The following is a 21,256-nucleotide window of genomic DNA, read 5'->3' as shown; positions in this document are numbered from 1 at the left end:
AGAACCTGACCTACATAAGGCATGTTTTTTTCTCCCGTGCACAAGGTCCCTCAGAAACAATAGATGCCTATGTCACAGACCTGAAAAATAAAGCTAAAGACTGTGAATTTGGCAACCTGTGCAATTCACTGATACGTGACAGGATTGTCTGTGGGATACGTGATGATCAACTGAGAGCTCGATTGCTCAGGGAGGCGGATCTTACGTTAACGAAAGCACTCGATGTATGCCGTGCCAGTAAGATAACCTCGACGCAAATGAAAGCTTTACATGATGAAGTTGAAGTGCACAAAGTCAGCACAGCAAAGGCATACAAAAAAGGAGTTAGCAGCACAAAAGACAGCGCGATGGCCAGTGAAAGGAAATTTGACTGTGACCGATGTGGTTACAAGCATGAGCGAAAAAAGTGCCCAGCGTATGGACAAACATGCCGAAAATGTGACAGGACAAATCATTTTGCAAAGATGTGCCGTGCAAACAGACAACCTAAAAATAAGAAAATGCATGCTGTGGGACAGACACAGGAAGGTGACGGCAGTGAGGAAGAGGAAATGTTTGTTGGAACTATAGAGATGAGAAGCATTGATGCGGTTGAAAATGCCAAATGTGACCAAGACAGATGGTCTGAAGAGCTGTTAATAAACAAGAAGAAAATCACATTTCGTATTGACACAGGAGCTGACTGTAATGTGATGTCGGCAAAAACGTTTCACAAATTGAATCTCAACAATAAGCTGCATGTATCCAGCTGCAAGTTGGTGGCGTATTCAGGCCACAAGATGGAGCCCTTAGGCAAGACGTCAGTCACATGTCTGTACAAAGGTCAAAAGCACAAGATTGAATTGGAAATCATTGAGAAAGATGCTCCAGCAATACTAGGAAGAGAATCAAGCACCAAACTAAAAATGGTGAAGAGGCTGTATAGCATGGAAGATGAAGTGCAGAAAATGCAGAAAGACTATGAGCATCTATTTTCTGGACTTGGGTGCTTACCAGGTGAGCACAGCATAAGCACGTTTTCTGGATGGTGCCTCTCCCGTCACTCTGGTTAGGTTGGCATAGTAAAAAGCGCTCTTGGGGGCTTCAGAGTGCCCAGTTTATCACTGCGCATGCAGAAATGACCACCTGCAACGTTTGGTTTATGTTTTATAAGCATTTTTAGTTTTATTGCTTAAATCGCATTTTCTCGACGAGCTGAGCACGTTTTCTGGATGGTGCCTCTCCCGTCACTCTGGTTAGGTTGGCAAAGTAAAAAGCGCTCTTGGGTGCTTCAGAGTGCCGAGTTTATCACTGCACATAAAGAAATGACCACCTGCAACGTTTGGTTTATGTTTTATGAGCATTTTTAATTGTATTGCTTAGAGCGCATTTTCTCGACGAGCTGAGCACTATTTCTAGTAAAAAGCGCTCTTGGGTGCTTCAGAGTGCCGGGTTTATCACTGCGCATTGTTAGGCTACGGATTTTAGCTATTGATCTGACTCCAAATTATGATCAACACTTAACACATGAATCGTTACGTCCTAATCCACACACTGGTACACCTAACAATTTTGCGAGTTCGTTCTGTCAAAGAGAAGACCAATAAATCAATTAGGCCGAATTTACCAATTGTTTAATCCTGACAAAGCAAACTAATACAGGCGCCTGGGTCCCCCGGGTCCCTCACACTAAGATTCGTGTGTTCTTGTGACCATCAAGAGACAACACATTCTTCCGGGTTGCCCAGTTTTAAAGAAACACAATATGAATATTCAAGCATGCAAAATATTGTGTGGTGATTGGTCGATGGTCGATGGTCGTCTCCTCCTGGTTTGGGTTTTTCCCCTGCTCAGCACAGGTGTCTGGACCACAAAGACGAGTTGTTCTTCACCGGCCTTGAGATATCCTCCCTGTCTGGTCATCCTGTTCCACAATACTTTGTAGAGAACAAATTCATTGTAGCCTGCACATTCCTTTCCACTTATTAATCACCACACGAGTACACTACTACTGATATGATTGAGATGATTATATATGTCTAATGCAGCCTTAATCAAATATGTTTGCAAACTGCCGAAAGTACATTTCCCTTTAGCATGCAGAAATGACCACCTGCAACGTTTGGTTTATGTTTTATAAGCATTTTTTGTTTTATTGCTTAAATCGCATTTTCTCGACGAGCTGAGCACGTTTTCTGGATGGTGCCTCTCCCGTCACTCTGGTTAGGTTGGCATAGTAAAAAGCGCTCTTGGGGGCTTCAGAGTGCCCAGTTTATCACTGCGCATGCAGAAATGACCACCTGCAACGTTTGGTTTATGTTTTATAAGCATTTTTAGTTTTATTGCTTAAATCGCATTTTCTCGACGAGCTGAGCACGTTTTCTGGATGGTGCCTCTCCCGTCACTCTGGTTAGGTTGGCAAAGTAAAAAGCGCTCTTGGGTGCTTCAGAGTGCCGAGTTTATCACTGCACATAAAGAAATGACCACCTGCAACGTTTGGTTTATGTTTTATGAGCATTTTTAATTGTATTGCTTAGAGCGCATTTTCTCGACGAGCTGAGCTGCCGAAAGTACATTTCCCTTTATTCCCTCTCATGACCTCATTTATGAGGTCATCACCAGTTTCTCTAGCAAGCAGCGACCAGCACACTGTCGGTCCTTTCTTCCCCCCCGCGGCTCATGTTGAGTCACCAGGGTATATTGGCCCTTCGGTGACAACGGGCCAACGGTTTTCTCGATCAACCGAACAGTGAGTGATCTAATACATGGAATACAGCAACAACCGCATAAAATCATTATTGTAGTAAAAATAGCCACAGCAACAAGCACAAACATGATGAGGCCTTTCCAGCTTCCGAACGTTTTCATCCAATCAGACCAAATATCGGTGCGTACACCTGAATGATCTTTCATCTTTTTATTCAGTGTCCTTAGTCCTTCCAACGCCCGGGTCAGTCGCCCCACTGGTGCCATGTTGTTGGGGATGAAAGTACAACATGCATCACCAAACATTCCGCACACACCATGTTCCTTAGCCAATAGCATGTCCAACGCAAGTCTATTTTGGAACGACATCAATGACGTCGTAGCCAATTGTTCATGGACCGCTGCAAATGATTCAGCTGTATAATTACCCAATCGTTGGACATTGTAATGAACGTAATTAATACGGTCAACATTTTTATTGGGGGTGATCCATAGGAAAATGCTTTCGAATCCCGAAAACACTTGATTAACGAGTTTATACTTATCTGGCCTGGCACACCCCGGGGCACTCCTATAGCGTCAATATATGTTGGATCGTTGTCGCTCAACAATGGGGGCAAAACGTCTCTTTTGGCTCGCTTCAGGAGCCCTGCCAGTGGGGACTCCATGTTCCAATTGAGATTCTGTGTTTCAATGGGGACAACCACTACAGGCATTATCAAAGACACGAGGGCGCAGATACCTGATGCATCCTTCGGCAAGCGATCATATTATTTGTTGTCACCACAACCAGATGTCACTGGTCTTCCTCTGCTCCTTCCATCACTGCTAGTTGAATTCTGGCATGTCCTGTTAAAGCTTCAAAACAAGTGAATTTGGAAAAAAAACTATATATCACAATTACAAATTGAAAATTGAAACCTACTCACCCATTTCTATTTTACACCTACTCACCCATTTCTATTTTACACCTACTCACCCATTTCTATTTTACACCTCCCCCTTTTGACACATTCATCCAATGTGTCATTACGTATCAAAAGGAACCTGCAAAGCATCCCCTCTCATCACCACACCCATTGTAGTCAGGCCCGCGGAACCTCTAGCTCCCATCTGGGCCCCGGGACCGTCATTCCAAGTCCTTAAAACTTGACTGTCCACCACACACTCGGCAATACAAACAAAAACCATCGCACTCCTGTCAGTGAGCTTATAGCCCTGCTGGCAGCGGACATTTGTACACACAAAAACAGACATCAAATATCAAAATAAAAACAGTGATAAAATGAATCCTGGCGCCTGCGGATCATGTCCTGAAAACCATGTCATCAACAAGTTCATCATAAAAACCAAAAGGGCAAGGGTTAACATATTCTTGTAAATTCAACACAAAATTTCCACGAACGCAATCGACAACCTGCAAGAATGAAAACAAGTTACGCAAGCAGTGCGCAATCCGCTCCTTGGCTGGTGGCTGTTGCTGCAAAAAAATAAAAATCAAGTCACACAGAAAAACAAAGCAGAGCGTGCTCTTGTCGCAAGCAAGCTCAAACGTCAAACATTTGGTCACTGTCCACCTAGTCCGTCACCCCGTCGGGTGAGCTCAAAGTCGTCACACGTCAAATCGTCCAGAGTCTTGATACTAGTTCTGTCTTGTCTGACCATATTACTGAAATGGGCCTTCTCCATCGCACTGTTTTGTTGTCGATGGTGCCCTTGAGTAATCCTAAACCCATATTTAATCCAAAATTAGTCCTGATCAATCGTGCTTTTTCAAATCTGTAGTATCTTTATATTTTTCAGGTGAGAGGAATGTTATCCTCTGCTGTGATCACATCACCCCAACTTTGAATCATGTTAACCATTCACAATACACAAACACCACACCACAATCACAGACTTGACATTCATACACCATTACAAACAAACTGTCATTCCACAACACACACATAAAAACATACAATATTAAATTGTAAAAAGAATCCTCCCTACACAAAATTTTCTCCTCAATTAAAATTTCCCTTTTTTATTTTAAATCCAAAGTTAATATCTAATTGTCTGGTCTCCTGTCCTCTCACTGTTTGCCCATATGCATAATGCTGGAACATGATTTAACTCCTCATTTAGTTTGCTCACATCTCACACTTAGACTACTTGACACTTTGTGTTGAGCTGTAACTTCAATATTTACACCTTCCCATATTTCTTCCACTAAACAGTTCCATTTTGCTTTCAGTTTAAATTCATCCCTCCAAATAACTATCTCTGGCAAAGAACCAACAATTTATAGAGCACTCCCTTTTACTGTTACCTTGTTCCTTCATTCATCTCCTCACAAGCATAACTGACCCTCCTAAAAAATAATGATACCAAAAATAATGTTTAAAAACAATATACACAGCTTCCTCCTGCCACTTACGCTATCACCTTGAAGATTATCGTTCTCATTTTTGTTGATGCCAATTCTTAAAATTAAAAAAATGCTTAATCTTGATAATGGAGTCACGCTACGTCACAAATTTTGAAAACCTTCTTCCACGTTCCCCCTTTGTACCTATCAAAACCAATTAAAAATATGTTTGCTGTCATGATCATCATTGTGGCCCTCAAACTTATTGTTCCTGTACTTTAAATTGCCAATTTTTGTACATTTGAAGCCCTTTGAAACTTGCTTGTGGGCTATATAAATAAACTTGACTTGCCTTGACTTTATTATTATTCAACTTCTTCTGCATTCTTCTGCCTCTTTTTATTTATTTATTCTTTTTTTTTTTTAGCTTAACTACTTCTACGAATTCATCTGATTTACTTCATTCCACTTTTAACACATTCCAAATATTCATGCCAAATATTCTAAATATTTACGGTTTTCGAGAAATTTACAAATTTTAAGCCAATATTTCACCATTCATTCTTCATGGCACATTCAATATTTCTCATTTTCTTCCACATAATTCCTCCAATTCACCTTCTTTCACTTTCTAGATTAAAATTTCACATTTTCACTTTCAACATTGCGGTAAGATTTTGCAATATTTCTTTTTTTCCTTCTAATTTCTAATTATTATTGTTAATCCTCCGTGACCCTCGTAAGGACAAGCCGCACCAGTAATGGATGGATGGATGGATGGATTGTTAATCCTAACCCCAAATGCCTATGATAAATTGCCATTTAAATCAATTGTCGCAAGGGTCATGTCACTGTATTTGTTATTTAAAACCCTACTGTATCCTTTTTTAATTAAGTAATGCCCTGTATTACTATTTTGCTGACTATCCAAAATTCCAACTTTCTTATGGCCCCTCGCCCTTTCAAACTCAAATATGCATCCTATAAATCAGTCGCAATTGATGTGTAATTAAATTCTGTCGTTTTGATAAATTTAATTTCTATCGATCAATTTCCACTTTGCAAAGTTTCTGATCACGCTGTTGTATGATTTGTTATTATTAGTGCATCTCCACTGTCCATATCTATGTATTTCGTTTTTTATCCCCATTTCAGTGTCAATAAGCAGCCTTGTTATTCCCTCTTTTATCAAAACTCCTCAGATATGTCCGCCCCAGCACCCAAACACACTTCCATCCCTTTTGTCCCACACTCCACCAACTTTGTAATGCTTCAGCAGTCCAGTAATGTGTCCAGTTTGACTTCATGTGACTCATGCAAGTCTTTAGCAGCCTCTCCTCTTAGATTCTCATGATGATGATTCAGGGCTGGATCGTCCGCCACTCTCAAATGCGTCCATCTTGTCTTTGTTCTTTCAGTCCATTTTCTTTTTGATCTGCAACTGTGTTTATTCCACCAACTGTATGGTTCTTGTCCTGTGAAGAGCTGTGCTTGCCCCCTTCAAGCATGATAATAGTTCCTGTTGTTCTCCCAAAGGTCAAAGGTGTCTCATGACCAGGGACAGTCCTCTGTTGATTTTGAGACAGCCAGTGGAGTAAGAGGACTCAGTTCAGGAATCGTGCCACGCGCTAGGGAAGAACACACTGGGACACAAATTTAACAAAACTATCTTCGTGTTATCAATCTTCCTGTGTAGTATTTGTTCCTTACACCCCAAATCTTCCTCTTAACATTTTGTCTCCTACCAGTTGCGCACACTCATCATCTTACTATCAAGCCGCCCTTATCAAATGCTTTTTTTTTTGTTTTTGTTTTTTTTGAGTAATCCATCCACCCGACCCATTAACACAGCTAAAATCCTCGTTCCAGTGTTTATCATCAAATAAAGTTCCGAAATCCTTTGTATTAAACTGTAATGTAATTTAACAATCTACCAACATGGTTGTATATGCGGCGAATGTTATTGTTCAATCTATAGGTCATACAGCGCCTGTGTTCCAAATATGACACTCCTTCTTGATTTACCATCTCATATGTTATTGTTGTCAGCAGCGCTAAATGATAGTGTTTGAAAGTGAATGTCTTATCGCCCAATTTAAAACACATGCCACATTTGAACTAGTATTTATTCATTTATTTATTTGCCATCCTCATGTTAGCTGGCATATGTCAAAATTAAAATGTAATTTTGCTTTTAATTTTAAATCTTTCAAAACTGCTATATCCTTACTGCACCGAAATAAACTGTAAAATATATCTTTAAAAACAAACAAAAACAATCTCTGCTCCTGCACAGACTCTTACAAGTGGCACCCAAATGCCAAATTACAAATCAAACCTCCTCCTTCACTCTCACATTTTTTGATAAAACAGTCTACTTATCTTGACACTGTCATCACCTACTAAATTAATGGCCTGCAAATACAATGTTGTTGCTGTGGTCCCTCAAAACATGTGACTAAAATTTGGATAATTATTAACCCCCATCAATTGAGCAATTATCTCCTCACTATTTACGAGTTAGCCGCCCTCTCTTCTCTCACCCCCTCTTTCTATCTGTCTTGGGCCGAATGTGTAGCGTCCTGCCATAAATCACTGCTGCCACGGCCCAACTGTTTTCCTAAGACCCACAAGTACACCCCTCTCTCGCCTATTTGCAAACTGTTAAACATTAGTGCCAGTGATGTTTCAGTTTCAATCATGCACGTTCGCTGTTGGTCATGCACCCTTTGCTCATCAACATTTGATCTCCCCTCATCTTGCCTCAGTTTACCTCAACATTGACCTCTCCCGGGGGGACCCAGCCCCGCCTTTGCGGACTCCTCGGCACAGCGCCCCTGGACGGGGGGGGTCAACGTTGACGTCACAATCTGGCCAAGCCCGCGCGTCCCGCTGGCCCCCACCCTCGCCGGTATAGCGCCATTCCACGCCTTGGAGCCCACCGGGCCCCCTCCTTTCTTGAACATTTTCTGATCCATGCCGTCTTCCTCCTCACACGCCCGCACCCACACAGGGTGTGCACATAAACGCACACAACCGAGCGCGCACACAACCGCGCGTACACACACACGCATCCGCACGCACGCACGCCAATACACAGAGTACGCACACAGAGCTCAGATGAACGACAACAGACTGACACAAACTTTTACAGATATTACGCACATACACAGAACACACAGACAAAGGGATTCGAATCCATCTCTCATGTAGCTCACGATTTGCGCTTCCACATCAGCATACATTCCTCTCATTACGCACACACTCCCCCCAATTTGGTTGCACATTTTGGATATTTTAGCGGTCTGGTCTCTCACAGGAGGAACTGTTATCACCGGATACTTTTTGAGGAGGCCTCACTTCTCCTCGGGGATCTCAAAAACACCCCAGCTATTTGAATACGGTCGTCACCGCACCCTTGTCCGCCACGACGAAGCAAAACAGAGGAGCCCGCCCTCCCACCACGGAATTTAACTGTTTCTAAAAAGAAAACAGAGGAGCCCGCCCTCCCACCACGGAATTTAACTGTTTCTAAAAAGAAAACAGAGGAGCCCGCCCTCCCACCACGGAATTTAACTGTTTTTAATTGTCTTAACTTCTTGCACACCTTATTTGATCTGAACGACAGTCTCCTCTTAAATTTCCTCTTTCAATTTGCAGAATTTCGACATATAGTAACAGGTATTCTGCTTACCTTATCATTGATGAGCTCAGGGTTTAGGAGACGTCGTACCAGCTCAACGTTGTGCGCTTATTCCTTATTCCCAAACGGTACGCCGACCGGGAGACAGCTGTCCCAGACTAACTGTCCGATGACCTGGATACAGACCACGAGTTTGTCAAGTACCCTTCTCTTGACATCACGTTCGGGGTCACCAAGAAATTGTTAGGCTACGGATTTTAGCTATTGATCTGACTCCAAATTATGATCAACACTTAACACATGAATCGTTACGTCCTAATCCACACACTGGTACACCTAACAATTTTGCGAGTTCGTTCTGTCAAAGAGAAGACCAATAAATCAATTAGGCCGAATTTACCAATTGTTTAATCCTGACAAAGCAAACTAATACAGGCGCCTGGGTCCCCCGGGTCCCTCACACTAAGATTCGTGTGTTCTTGTGACCATCAAGAGACAACACATTCTTCCGGGTTGCCCAGTTTTAAAGAAACACAATATGAATATTCAAGCATGCAAAATATTGTGTGGTGATTGGTCGATGGTCGATGGTCGTCTCCTCCTGGTTTGGGTTTTTCCCCTGCTCAGCACAGGTGTCTGGACCACAAAGACGAGTTGTTCTTCACCGGCCTTGAGATATCCTCCCTGTCTGGTCATCCTGTTCCACAATACTTTGTAGAGAACAAATTCATTGTAGCCTGCACATTCCTTTCCACTTATTAATCACCACACGAGTACACTACTACTGATATGATTGAGATGATTATATATGTCTAATGCAGCCTTAATCAAATATGTTTGCAAACTGCCGAAAGTACATTTCCCTTTAGCATGCAGAAATGACCACCTGCAACGTTTGGTTTATGTTTTATAAGCATTTTTTGTTTTATTGCTTAAATCGCATTTTCTCGACGAGCTGAGCACGTTTTCTGGATGGTGCCTCTCCCGTCACTCTGGTTAGGTTGGCATAGTAAAAAGCGCTCTTGGGGGCTTCAGAGTGCCCAGTTTATCACTGCGCATGCAGAAATGACCACCTGCAACGTTTGGTTTATGTTTTATAAGCATTTTTAGTTTTATTGCTTAAATCGCATTTTCTCGACGAGCTGAGCACGTTTTCTGGATGGTGCCTCTCCCGTCACTCTGGTTAGGTTGGCAAAGTAAAAAGCGCTCTTGGGTGCTTCAGAGTGCCGAGTTTATCACTGCACATAAAGAAATGACCACCTGCAACGTTTGGTTTATGTTTTATGAGCATTTTTAATTGTATTGCTTAGAGCGCATTTTCTCGACGAGCTGAGCACTATTTCTAGTAAAAAGCGCTCTTGGGTGCTTCAGAGTGCCGGGTTTATCACTGCGCATGCAGAAATGACCACCTGCAACGTTTGGTTTATGTTTTATAAGCATTTTTTGTTTTATTGCTTAAATCGCATTTTCTCGACGAGCTGAGCACGTTTTCTGGATGGTGCCTCTCCCGTCACTCTGGTTAGGTTGGCATAGTAAAAAGCGCTCTTGGGGGCTTCAGAGTGCCCAGTTTATCACTGCGCATGCAGAAATGACCACCTGCAACGTTTGGTTTATGTTTTATAAGCATTTTTAGTTTTATTGCTTAAATCGCATTTTCTCGACGAGCTGAGCACGTTTTCTGGATGGTGCCTCTCCCGTCACTCTGGTTAGGTTGGCAAAGTAAAAAGCGCTCTTGGGTGCTTCAGAGTGCCGAGTTTATCACTGCACATAAAGAAATGACCACCTGCAACGTTTGGTTTATGTTTTATGAGCATTTTTAATTGTATTGCTTAGAGCGCATTTTCTCGACGAGCTGAGCACTATTTCTAGTAAAAAGCGCTCTTGGGTGCTTCAGAGTGCCGGGTTTATCACTGCGCATGCAGAAATGACCACCTGCAACGTTTGGTTTATGTTTTATAAGCATTTTTTGTTTTATTGCTTAAATCGCATTTTCTCGACGAGCTGAGCACGTTTTCTGGATGGTGCCTCTCCCGTCACTCTGGTTAGGTTGGCATAGTAAAAAGTGCTCTTGGGGGCTTCAGAGTGCCCAGTTTATCACTGCGCATGCAGAAATGACCACCTGCAACGTTTGGTTTATGTTTTATAAGCATTTTTAGTTTTATTGCTTAAATCGAATTTTCTCGACGAGCTGAGCACGTTTTCTGGATGGTGCCTCTCCCGTCACTCTGGTTAGGTTGGCAAAGTAAAAAGCGCTCTTGGGTGCTTCAGAGTGCCGAGTTTATCACTGCGCATGAAGAAATGACCACCTGCAACGTTTGGTTTATGTTTTATAAGCATTTTTAATTGTATTGCTTAGAGTGCATTTTCTCGACGAGCTGAGCACGTTTTCTAGTAAAAAGCGCTCTTGGGTGCTTCAGAGTGCCGAGTTGAGTGCGTGGTTTAGCGTCCGCCCCCGGTCCCTTATGGGACCCTATTTGGCCCGCGGACCGGCTGGCGGGAGCTCCGTGAAAGCCTGTCCGCCCTCCGAGCACTCCTGCCGGGCGTGGGTTAGAGACCGCGCCCGGTCACTTATGGGACCCTAATTGGCCCGCGGACCGGCTGGCGGTACCTCCGTGAATGCCTATCCGCCGTCCGAGCACTCCTGCCGGGCCTGAGTTTGAGACCGCGCCCGGTCAGTTATGGGACCCTAAATAGCCCGCGGACCGGCTGGCGGGACTTCCGTGAATGCCTATCCGCCCTCCGAGCACTCCTGCCGGGCCTGAGTTTGAGACCGCGCCCGGTCAGTTATGGGACCCTAAATAGCCCGCGGACCGGCTGGCGGGACCTCCGTGAATGCCTATCCGCCCTCCGAGCACTCCTGCCGGGCGTGGGTTTGAGACCGCGCCCGGTCAGTTATGGGACCCTAAATAGCCCGCGGACCGGCTGGCGGTACCCTCCGTGAAAGCCTATCCGCCCTCCGAGCACTCCTGCCGGGCGTGAGTTAGAGACCGCGCACGGTCACTTATGGGACCCTAAATGGCCCGCGGACCTGCTGGCGGGGCTTCCGTGAAAGCCTATCCGCCTTCCGAGCGCTCTTGCCGGGCGTGAGTTAGCGTCCGCGCCCGGTCGCCTCACGTCACTGTGGTTAAGTTGGCATAGTAAAAAGCGCTCTTGGGTCTGTCAGAGTGCGGAGTTTATCACTGCGCATGAAGAAATGACAACCTGCAACGTTTGGTTTATGTTTTATAAGCATTTTTAGTTTTATTGCTTAAATCGCATTTTCTCGACGAGCTGAGCACGTTTTCTGGATGGTGCCTCTCCCGTCACTCTGGTTAGGTTGGCAAAGTAAAAAGCGCTCTTGGGTGCTTCAGAGTGCCGAGTTTATCACTGCACATAAAGAAATGACCACCTGCAACGTTTGGTTTATGTTTTATGAGCATTTTTAATTGTATTGCTTAGAGCGCATTTTCTCGACGAGCTGAGCACTATTTCTAGTAAAAAGCGCTCTTGGGTGCTTCAGAGTGCCGGGTTTATCACTGCGCATGCAGAAATGACCACCTGCAACGTTTGGTTTATGTTTTATAAGCATTTTTTGTTTTATTGCTTAAATCGCATTTTCTCGACGAGCTGAGCACGTTTTCTGGATGGTGCCTCTCCCGTCACTCTGGTTAGGTTGGCATAGTAAAAAGCGCTCTTGGGGGCTTCAGAGTGCCCAGTTTATCACTGCGCATGCAGAAATGACCACCTGCAACGTTTGGTTTATGTTTTATAAGCATTTTTAGTTTTATTGCTTAAATCGCATTTTCTCGACGAGCTGAGCACGTTTTCTGGATGGTGCCTCTCCCGTCACTCTGGTTAGGTTGGCAAAGTAAAAAGCGCTCTTGGGTGCTTCAGAGTGCCGAGTTTATCACTGCACATAAAGAAATGACCACCTGCAACGTTTGGTTTATGTTTTATGAGCATTTTTAATTGTATTGCTTAGAGCGCATTTTCTCGACGAGCTGAGCACTATTTCTAGTAAAAAGCGCTCTTGGGTGCTTCAGAGTGCCGGGTTTATCACTGCGCATGCAGAAATGACCACCTGCAACGTTTGGTTTATGTTTTATAAGCATTTTTTGTTTTATTGCTTAAATCGCATTTTCTCGACGAGCTGAGCACGTTTTCTGGATGGTGCCTCTCCCGTCACTCTGGTTAGGTTGGCATAGTAAAAAGCGCTCTTGGGGGCTTCAGAGTGCCCAGTTTATCACTGCGCATGCAGAAATGACCACCTGCAACGTTTGGTTTATGTTTTATAAGCATTTTTAGTTTTATTGCTTAAATCGCATTTTCTCGACGAGCTGAGCACGTTTTCTGGATGGTGCCTCTCCCGTCACTCTGGTTAGGTTGGCAAAGTAAAAAGCGCTCTTGGGTGCTTCAGAGTGCCGAGTTTATCACTGCACATAAAGAAATGACCACCTGCAACGTTTGGTTTATGTTTTATGAGCATTTTTAATTGTATTGCTTAGAGCGCATTTTCTCGACGAGCTGAGCACTATTTCTAGTAAAAAGCGCTCTTGGGTGCTTCAGAGTGCCGGGTTTATCACTGCGCATGCAGAAATGACCACCTGCAACGTTTGGTTTATGTTTTATAAGCATTTTTTGTTTTATTGCTTAAATCGCATTTTCTCGACGAGCTGAGCACGTTTTCTGGATGGTGCCTCTCCCGTCACTCTGGTTAGGTTGGCATAGTAAAAAGCGCTCTTGGGGGCTTCAGAGTGCCCAGTTTATCACTGCGCATGCAGAAATGACCACCTGCAACGTTTGGTTTATGTTTTATAAGCATTTTTAGTTTTATTGCTTAAATCGCATTTTCTCGACGAGCTGAGCACGTTTTCTGGATGGTGCCTCTCCCGTCACTCTGGTTAGGTTGGCAAAGTAAAAAGCGCTCTTGGGTGCTTCAGAGTGCCGAGTTTATCACTGCACATAAAGAAATGACCACCTGCAACGTTTGGTTTATGTTTTATGAGCATTTTTAATTGTATTGCTTAGAGCGCATTTTCTCGACGAGCTGAGCACTATTTCTAGTAAAAAGCGCTCTTGGGTGCTTCAGAGTGCCGGGTTTATCACTGCGCATGCAGAAATGACCACCTGCAACGTTTGGTTTATGTTTTATAAGCATTTTTTGTTTTATTGCTTAAATCGCATTTTCTCGACGAGCTGAGCACGTTTTCTGGATGGTGCCTCTCCCGTCACTCTGGTTAGGTTGGCATAGTAAAAAGCGCTCTTGGGGGCTTCAGAGTGCCCAGTTTATCACTGCGCATGCAGAAATGACCACCTGCAACGTTTGGTTTATGTTTTATAAGCATTTTTAGTTTTATTGCTTAAATCGCATTTTCTCGACGAGCTGAGCACGTTTTCTGGATGGTGCCTCTCCCGTCACTCTGGTTAGGTTGGCAAAGTAAAAAGCGCTCTTGGGTGCTTCAGAGTGCCGAGTTTATCACTGCACATAAAGAAATGACCACCTGCAACGTTTGGTTTATGTTTTATGAGCATTTTTAATTGTATTGCTTAGAGCGCATTTTCTCGACGAGCTGAGCACTATTTCTAGTAAAAAGCGCTCTTGGGTGCTTCAGAGTGCCGGGTTTATCACTGCGCATGCAGAAATGACCACCTGCAACGTTTGGTTTATGTTTTATAAGCATTTTTTGTTTTATTGCTTAAATCGCATTTTCTCGACGAGCTGAGCACGTTTTCTGGATGGTGCCTCTCCCGTCACTCTGGTTAGGTTGGCATAGTAAAAAGCGCTCTTGGGGGCTTCAGAGTGCCGAGTTTATCACTGCGCATGAAGAAATGACCACCTGCAACGTTTGGTTTATGTTTTATAAGCATTTTTAATTGTATTGCTTAGAGTGCATTTTCTCGACGAGCTGAGCACGTTTTCTAGTAAAAAGCGCTCTTGGGTGCTTCAGAGTGCCGAGTTGAGTGCGTGGTTTAGCGTCCGCCCCCGGTCCCTTATGGGACCCTATTTGGCCCGCGGACCGGCTGGCGGGAGCTCCGTGAAAGCCTGTCCGCCCTCCGAGCACTCCTGCCGGGCGTGGGTTAGAGACCGCGCCCGGTCACTTATGGGACCCTAATTGGCCCGCGGACCGGCTGATGGTACCTCCGTGAATGCCTATCCGCCGTCCGAGCACTCCTGCCGGGCCTGAGTTAGAGACCGCGCCCGGTCACTTATGGGACCCTAAATGGCCCGCGGACCGGCTGGCGGTACCACCGTGAAAGCCTATCCGCCCTCCGAGCACTCCTGCCGGGCGTGAGTTCGAGACCGCGCCCGGTCACTTATGGGACCCTAAATGGCCCGCGGACCGGCTGGCGGGAGCTCCGTGAAAGCCTGTCCGCCCTCCGAGCACTCCTGCCGGGCGTGGGTTAGAGACCGCGCCCGGTCACTTATGGGACCCTAAATGGCCCGCGGACCGGCTGGCGGTACCACCGTGAAAGCCTATCCGCCCTCCGAGCACTCCTGCCGGGCGTGAGTTCGAGACCGCGCCCGGTCACTTATGGGACCCTAAATGGGCCGCGGACCTGCTGGCGGTACCTCCGTGAATGCCTATCCGCCCTCCGAGCACTCCTGCCGGGCCTGAGTTCGAGACCGCGCCCGGTCATGTATGGGACCCTGAATGGCCCGCGGACCGGCTGGCGGGACGTCCGTGGATGCCTATCCGCCCTCCGAGCACTCCCGCCGGGCGTGGGTTAGAGACCGCGCCCGGTCATGTATGGGACCCTGAATGGCCCGCGGACCGGCTGGCGGGACCTCCGTGAATGCCTATCCGCCCTCCGAGCACTCCTGCCGGGCGTGGGTTAGAGACCGCGCCCGGTCAGTTATGGGACCCTAAATAGCCCGCGGACCAGCTGGCGGGACCTCCGTGAATGCCTATCCGCCCTCCGAGCACTCCTGCCGGGCCTGAGTTTGAGACCGCGCCCGGTCAGTTATGGGACCCTAAATAGCCCGCGGACCGGCTGGCTGAACTTCCGTGAATGCCTATCCGCCCTCCGAGCACTCCTGCCGGGCCTGAGTTTGAGACCGCGCCCGGTCAGTTATGGGACCCTAAATAGCCCGCGGACCGGCTGGCGGGACCTCCGTGAATGCCTATCCGCCCTCCGAGCACTCCTGCCGGGCGTGGGTTTGAGACCGCGCCCGGTCAGTTATGGGACCCTAAATAGCCCGCGGACCGGCTGGCGGTACCTCCCTGAAAGCCTATCCGCCCTCCGAGCACTCCTGCCGGGCGTGAGTTAGAGACCGCGCACGGTCACTTATGGGACCCTAAATGGCCCGCGGACCTGCTGGCGGGGCTTCCGTGAAAGCCTATCCGCCTTCCGAGCGCTCTTGCCGGGCGTGAGTTAGCGTCCGCGCCCGGTCGCCTCACGTCACTGTGGTTAAGTTGGCATAGTAAAAAGCGCTCTTGGGTCCTTCAGAGTGCGGAGTTTATCACTGCGCATGAAGAAATGACAACCTGATCCAAGATGGCGGCGCCCCAGTTGGCCGCGGCCGCTACGCGTCTCAGCAATCGACGAGGATATTCACAAAATATGTCGCCTAGGACACTACAAACAACACAAAGTTTAGTTTATCCATCCAGTAGAGTAGTGTACGATCGCCAGCGCCTGCTGGAGGTACGGTCATCGAGTGTTTTCGGACTCGTAGCCACAACTACCCTAGTCTGTTTGCGTAGCCTCGGAGTGCTTAGGGCGCTAGCCCCAGGAGCTCACGACGCAGCGGGCTCGCCGGGCAGCACACGCCGGAGGAGGAGTAAGCGTAGGCGGTGTGACCGGCGGCGAAAGCGCGGCTGTCGAGGTGGGCTAACGGCTAAGCTGAGAGCTAACCCCTACAAACCGCCGCTTCCATCCATCTTCCTCTCCAACGTCCGCTCACTGGATAATAAAATGGACCATCTAAAACTGGAACTCTCTTCAAAGAGGGAAGTTAGAAACTGCTGCGCTCTCATCCTGACGGAGACATGGCTGAACTCATCAATGCCGGACAACGCCGTTAGCCTGGAGGGGCTCGCTACATTCCGCGCCGACAGAAACAGCGAGCTAAGCGGTAAATCCCGAGGAGGTGGGCTGTGTGTCTACATCAACAACAACTGGTGCAAAAATGCTAGATCTGTCGCCAGCTTCTGCTCTTCGGACATCGAGCTTTTGACTGTTAACTGCAGACCCTTCTACCTGCCCAGAGAGTTTACTGTTGTTAGCATCACGGCTGTGTACGTGCCTCCTAGCGCTAACACTAAAGAGGCCATGAGGGTTCTCTATCGGACAATCAGTGAGCTGCAATCCACGCACACAGAGGGGGTTTTCATCATTGCTGGGGACTTCAACCAGGCTAGCATGAAGACTATTCTCCCTCATTTTTACCAACACGTGGATTTTCCAACTCGGGGAGAGAACACTCTGGACTTGGTTTACACAAATATAAAGGATGCATTCAGAGCAGCCCCCCGCCCCCACCTCGGCTCTTCAGACCACCTATCTGTTATGCTAACCCCTGCATACAGGCCCCTGCTGATCAGAGCAAAACCCACAGTGAAGCAGGTGAGGGTGTGGTCTGAGGGGGCCATGGAGGCACTCCAGGACTGCTTTGAGTGCTCTGACTGGGACATGTTCAAATCAGCAGCAACATATGACAATCAGATCAACATTGATGAGTACGCCATGACTGTGTCAGCCTACATCAACAAATGCTCCGAGGACGTCAGCACCACTAAGAACATCATCACCCGAGCCAACCAACGACCCTGGATGACTGAGGATGTACGTCATATGCTACGAGCACGGAACTCAGCCTTCAAGTCTGGCGACAAGGAGGCACTGAGGACAGCGAGAGCCAACTTGAACCGTGCCATCAGGCTAGCGAAGCGAAGCCACAGTCGGAAAATTCAGGATTTTTTCCACGACGCCAATAACACCAGGAGTATGTGGCAAGGCATACGGGCGATCACGGACTACAACTCACCCTCCCCCCCGGTGGGTGAGGTTGATGCTGACTTCCTAAATGGTCTAAATAACTTCTTTGGGCGTTTTGAGGCACTAAACAGCACTCCGGCAGTTAAAACTGTTCCCCACCAGGAAGAGGAGGTCCTCTGCCTTGACTCAGCCGACGTGTGGAAGACTCTGAGAAGAGTCAACCCACGTAAGGCCCCAGGCCCCGACAACATACCTGGGCGGGTGTTCAAGGAATGTGCAGGCCAGCTGGCTGGTGTCATCACAGACATTTTTAACATCTCGCTGGACCAAGCCAAAGTGCCAGTGTGCTTCAAGGCTGCCTCCATCATTCCGGTGCCGAAGAAACCTCAAATCACCTCATGGAATGACTACAGACCGGTGGCACTGACTCCCATCATGATGAAGTGCTTCGAAAGGCTGCTCAAAGATCACATCGTCTCCAGACTCCCCCCAACATTCGATCCGTTCCAGTTTGCCTACCGGCAGAACCGCTCCACTGAGGATGCCATCTCCTCCGTTCTTCACCTGAGCCTGGCTCACCTGGAGGAGAGGAACACCCACGTGCGGTTGCTGTTCCTGGACTTCAGCTCAGCGTTTAACACCATCATTCCACAACATCTGGTGGAAAAACTGGAACACCTGGGCTTCAGCACCCCCCTTCGGAACTGGCTGCTAGACTTCCTCACCAACAGACCTCAGTCAGTCCGGGTCGGACAGAACACCTCAGATGTCATCACCCTCAGCACAGGCTCCCCTCAGGGCTGCGTCCTGAGCCCCCTGCTGTTCACCCTGATGACACACGACTGCGCCCCCAGGTTCACCACCAATCACATCGTGAAGTTTGCAGACGACACAACGGTGGTGGGCCTCATCAGGGACAACAACGACCTGGACTACAGAGAGGAGGTGGAGCAGTTGGTGGGCTGGTGCAGAGAAAACAGCCTGATCCTGAATGTGGAGAAGACGAAGGAGATCATCGTCGACTTCAGGAAGAACCAGCCTCACCACGCTCCACTGATCATCAACAGCTCAGCTGTGGAGGTGGTCAGCAGCACTAAATTCCTGGGAGTCCACATCACAGACGACCTCACCTGGACTGTGAACACCACAACACTGGTCAAGAGGGCACAGAAGCGCTTGTACTTCCTGCGGAGGATGAGGAGAGCCCACCTGCCCCCACCCATCATGAGGACGTTCTACCGAAGCACCATAGAGAGCATTCTGACAAGCTGTCTCTCGGTGTGGTGTGGAGGTTGCAGCGCCTCCGATTGGAAGAACCTGAGGAGAGTGGTGAGGACAGCAGAGAGGATCATCGGGGCTCCTCTTCCCTCCATTCAGGACTTGTCATCCCAGCGCTGCGTGTCCCGAGCCCGAAATATTATCAGTGACCCATCACACCCCCACCATGGACTGTTCTCCCTGCTGCCCTCTGGGAAGAGGTTTCGCAGCATCCGCTGCAGGTCCACCAGGTTCTGCAATAGTTTTTTCCCTGCTGTCGTCAGACTGTTGAACATTCAAACGTAGCATTCCTCTGCACACTTGTAAATACTGCTTTTGTCTCCTGCACTGTTCACATACTTTATCACTGCTGCACTTTGTACTTTATAATTATCTTATTTCATATTTTTATATAGAATGTCACTTTTTTTAACCAGCCGAAATACCTCTACATTGCTGAAAGCCGTATGCAACGAAATTTCGTTTTGTACACACCTAGTGTTGACAAAATGACAATAAAGTTCTGTCTAAGTCTAAGTCTAAACCTGCAACGTTTGGTTTATGTTTTATAAGCATTTTTAGTTTTATTGCTTAAATCGCATTTTCTCGACGAGCTGAGCACGTTTTCTGGATGGTGCCTCTCCCGTCACTCTGGTTAGGTTGGCAAAGTAAAAAGCGCTCTTGGGTGCTTCAGAGTGCCGAGTTTATCACTGCACATAAAGAAATGACCACCTGCAACGTTTGGTTTATGTTTTATGAGCATTTTTAATTGTATTGCTTAGAGCGCATTTTCTCGACGAGCTGAGCACTATTTCTAGTAAAAAGCGCTCTTGGGTGCTTCAGAGTGCCGGGTTTATCACTGCGCATGCAGAAATGACCACCTGCAACGTTTGGTTTATGTTTTATAAGCATTTTTTGTTTTATTGCTTAAATCGCATTTTCTCGACGAGCTGAGCACGTTTTCTGGATGGTGCCTCTCCCGTCACTCTGGTTAGGTTGGCATAGTAAAAAGCGCTCTTGGGGGCTTCAGAGTGCCCAGTTTATCACTGCGCATGCAGAAATGACCACCTGCAACGTTTGGTTTATGTTTTATAAGCATTTTTAGTTTTATTGCTTAAATCGCATTTTCTCGACGAGCTGAGCACGTTTTCTGGATGGTGCCTCTCCCGTCACTCTGGTTAGGTTGGCAAAGTAAAAAGCGCTCTTGGGTGCTTCAGAGTGCCGAGTTTATCACTGCACATAAAGAAATGACCACCTGCAACGTTTGGTTTATGTTTTATGAGCATTTTTAATTGTATTGCTTAGAGCGCATTTTCTCGACGAGCTGAGCACTATTTCTAGTAAAAAGCGCTCTTGGGTGCTTCAGAGTGCCGGGTTTATCACTGCGCATGCAGAAATGACCACCTGCAACGTTTGGTTTATGTTTTATAAGCATTTTTTGTTTTATTGCTTAAATCGCATTTTCTCGACGAGCTGAGCACGTTTTCTGGATGGTGCCTCTCCCGTCACTCTGGTTAGGTTGGCATAGTAAAAAGCGCTCTTGGGGGCTTCAGAGTGCCCAGTTTATCACTGCGCATGCAGAAATGACCACCTGCAACGTTTGGTTTATGTTTTATAAGCATTTTTAGTTTTATTGCTTAAATCGCATTTTCTCGACGAGCTGAGCACGTTTTCTGGATGGTGCCTCTCCCGTCACTCTGGTTAGGTTGGCAAAGTAAAAAGCGCTCTTGGGTGCTTCAGAGTGCCGAGTTTATCACTGCACATAAAGAAATGACCACCTGCAACGTTTGGTTTATGTTTTATGAGCATTTTTAATTGTATTGCTTAGAGCGCATTTTCTCGACGAGCTGAGCACTATTTCTAGTAAAAAGCGCTCTTGGGTGCTTCAGAGTGCCGGGTTTATCACTGCGCATGCAGAAATGACCACCTGCAACGTTTGGTTTATGTTTTATAAGCATTTTTTGTTTTATTGCTTAAATCGCATTTTCTCGACGAGCTGAGCACGTTTTCTGGATGGTGCCTCTCCCGTCACTCTGGTTAGGTTGGCATAGTAAAAAGCGCTCTTGGGGGCTTCAGAGTGCCCAGTTTATCACTGCGCATGCAGAAATGACCACCTGCAACGTTTGGTTTATGTTTTATAAGCATTTTTAGTTTTATTGCTTAAATCGCATTTTCTCGACGAGCTGAGCACGTTTTCTGGATGGTGCCTCTCCCGTCACTCTGGTTAGGTTGGCAAAGTAAAAAGCGCTCTTGGGTGCTTCAGAGTGCCGAGTTTATCACTGCACATAAAGAAATGACCACCTGCAACGTTTGGTTTATGTTTTATGAGCATTTTTAATTGTATTGCTTAGAGCGCATTTTCTCGACGAGCTGAGCACTATTTCTAGTAAAAAGCGCTCTTG

At 46.7% G+C, this 21,256-nt stretch overlaps 1 long non-coding RNA gene across 1 annotated transcript; it reads right to left on the bottom strand.

Annotated features, from left to right (window-relative positions):
- Positions 1-3,160: 3,160 nt before the first annotated feature.
- On the bottom strand, positions 3,161-8,331 carry LOC119119279. Its single transcript, XR_005097217.1, has 3 exons — positions 8,321-8,331; positions 4,607-4,613; positions 3,161-3,572 (listed from the first exon to the last, which is right to left on the bottom strand). It is a non-coding gene; the product is annotated as an uncharacterized LOC119119279 (long non-coding RNA).
- Between the last annotated feature and the right edge of the window lie 12,925 nt (positions 8,332-21,256).

The sequence above is a fragment of the Syngnathus acus genome, unplaced genomic scaffold (genome assembly GCF_901709675.1).
Source record: "Syngnathus acus unplaced genomic scaffold, fSynAcu1.2, whole genome shotgun sequence".
Taxonomy (NCBI): Eukaryota; Metazoa; Chordata; class Actinopteri; order Syngnathiformes; family Syngnathidae; genus Syngnathus; species Syngnathus acus.
Note: the sequence above shows the minus strand (reverse complement) of the source record. Positions and strands in the feature narration are given on the sequence as shown.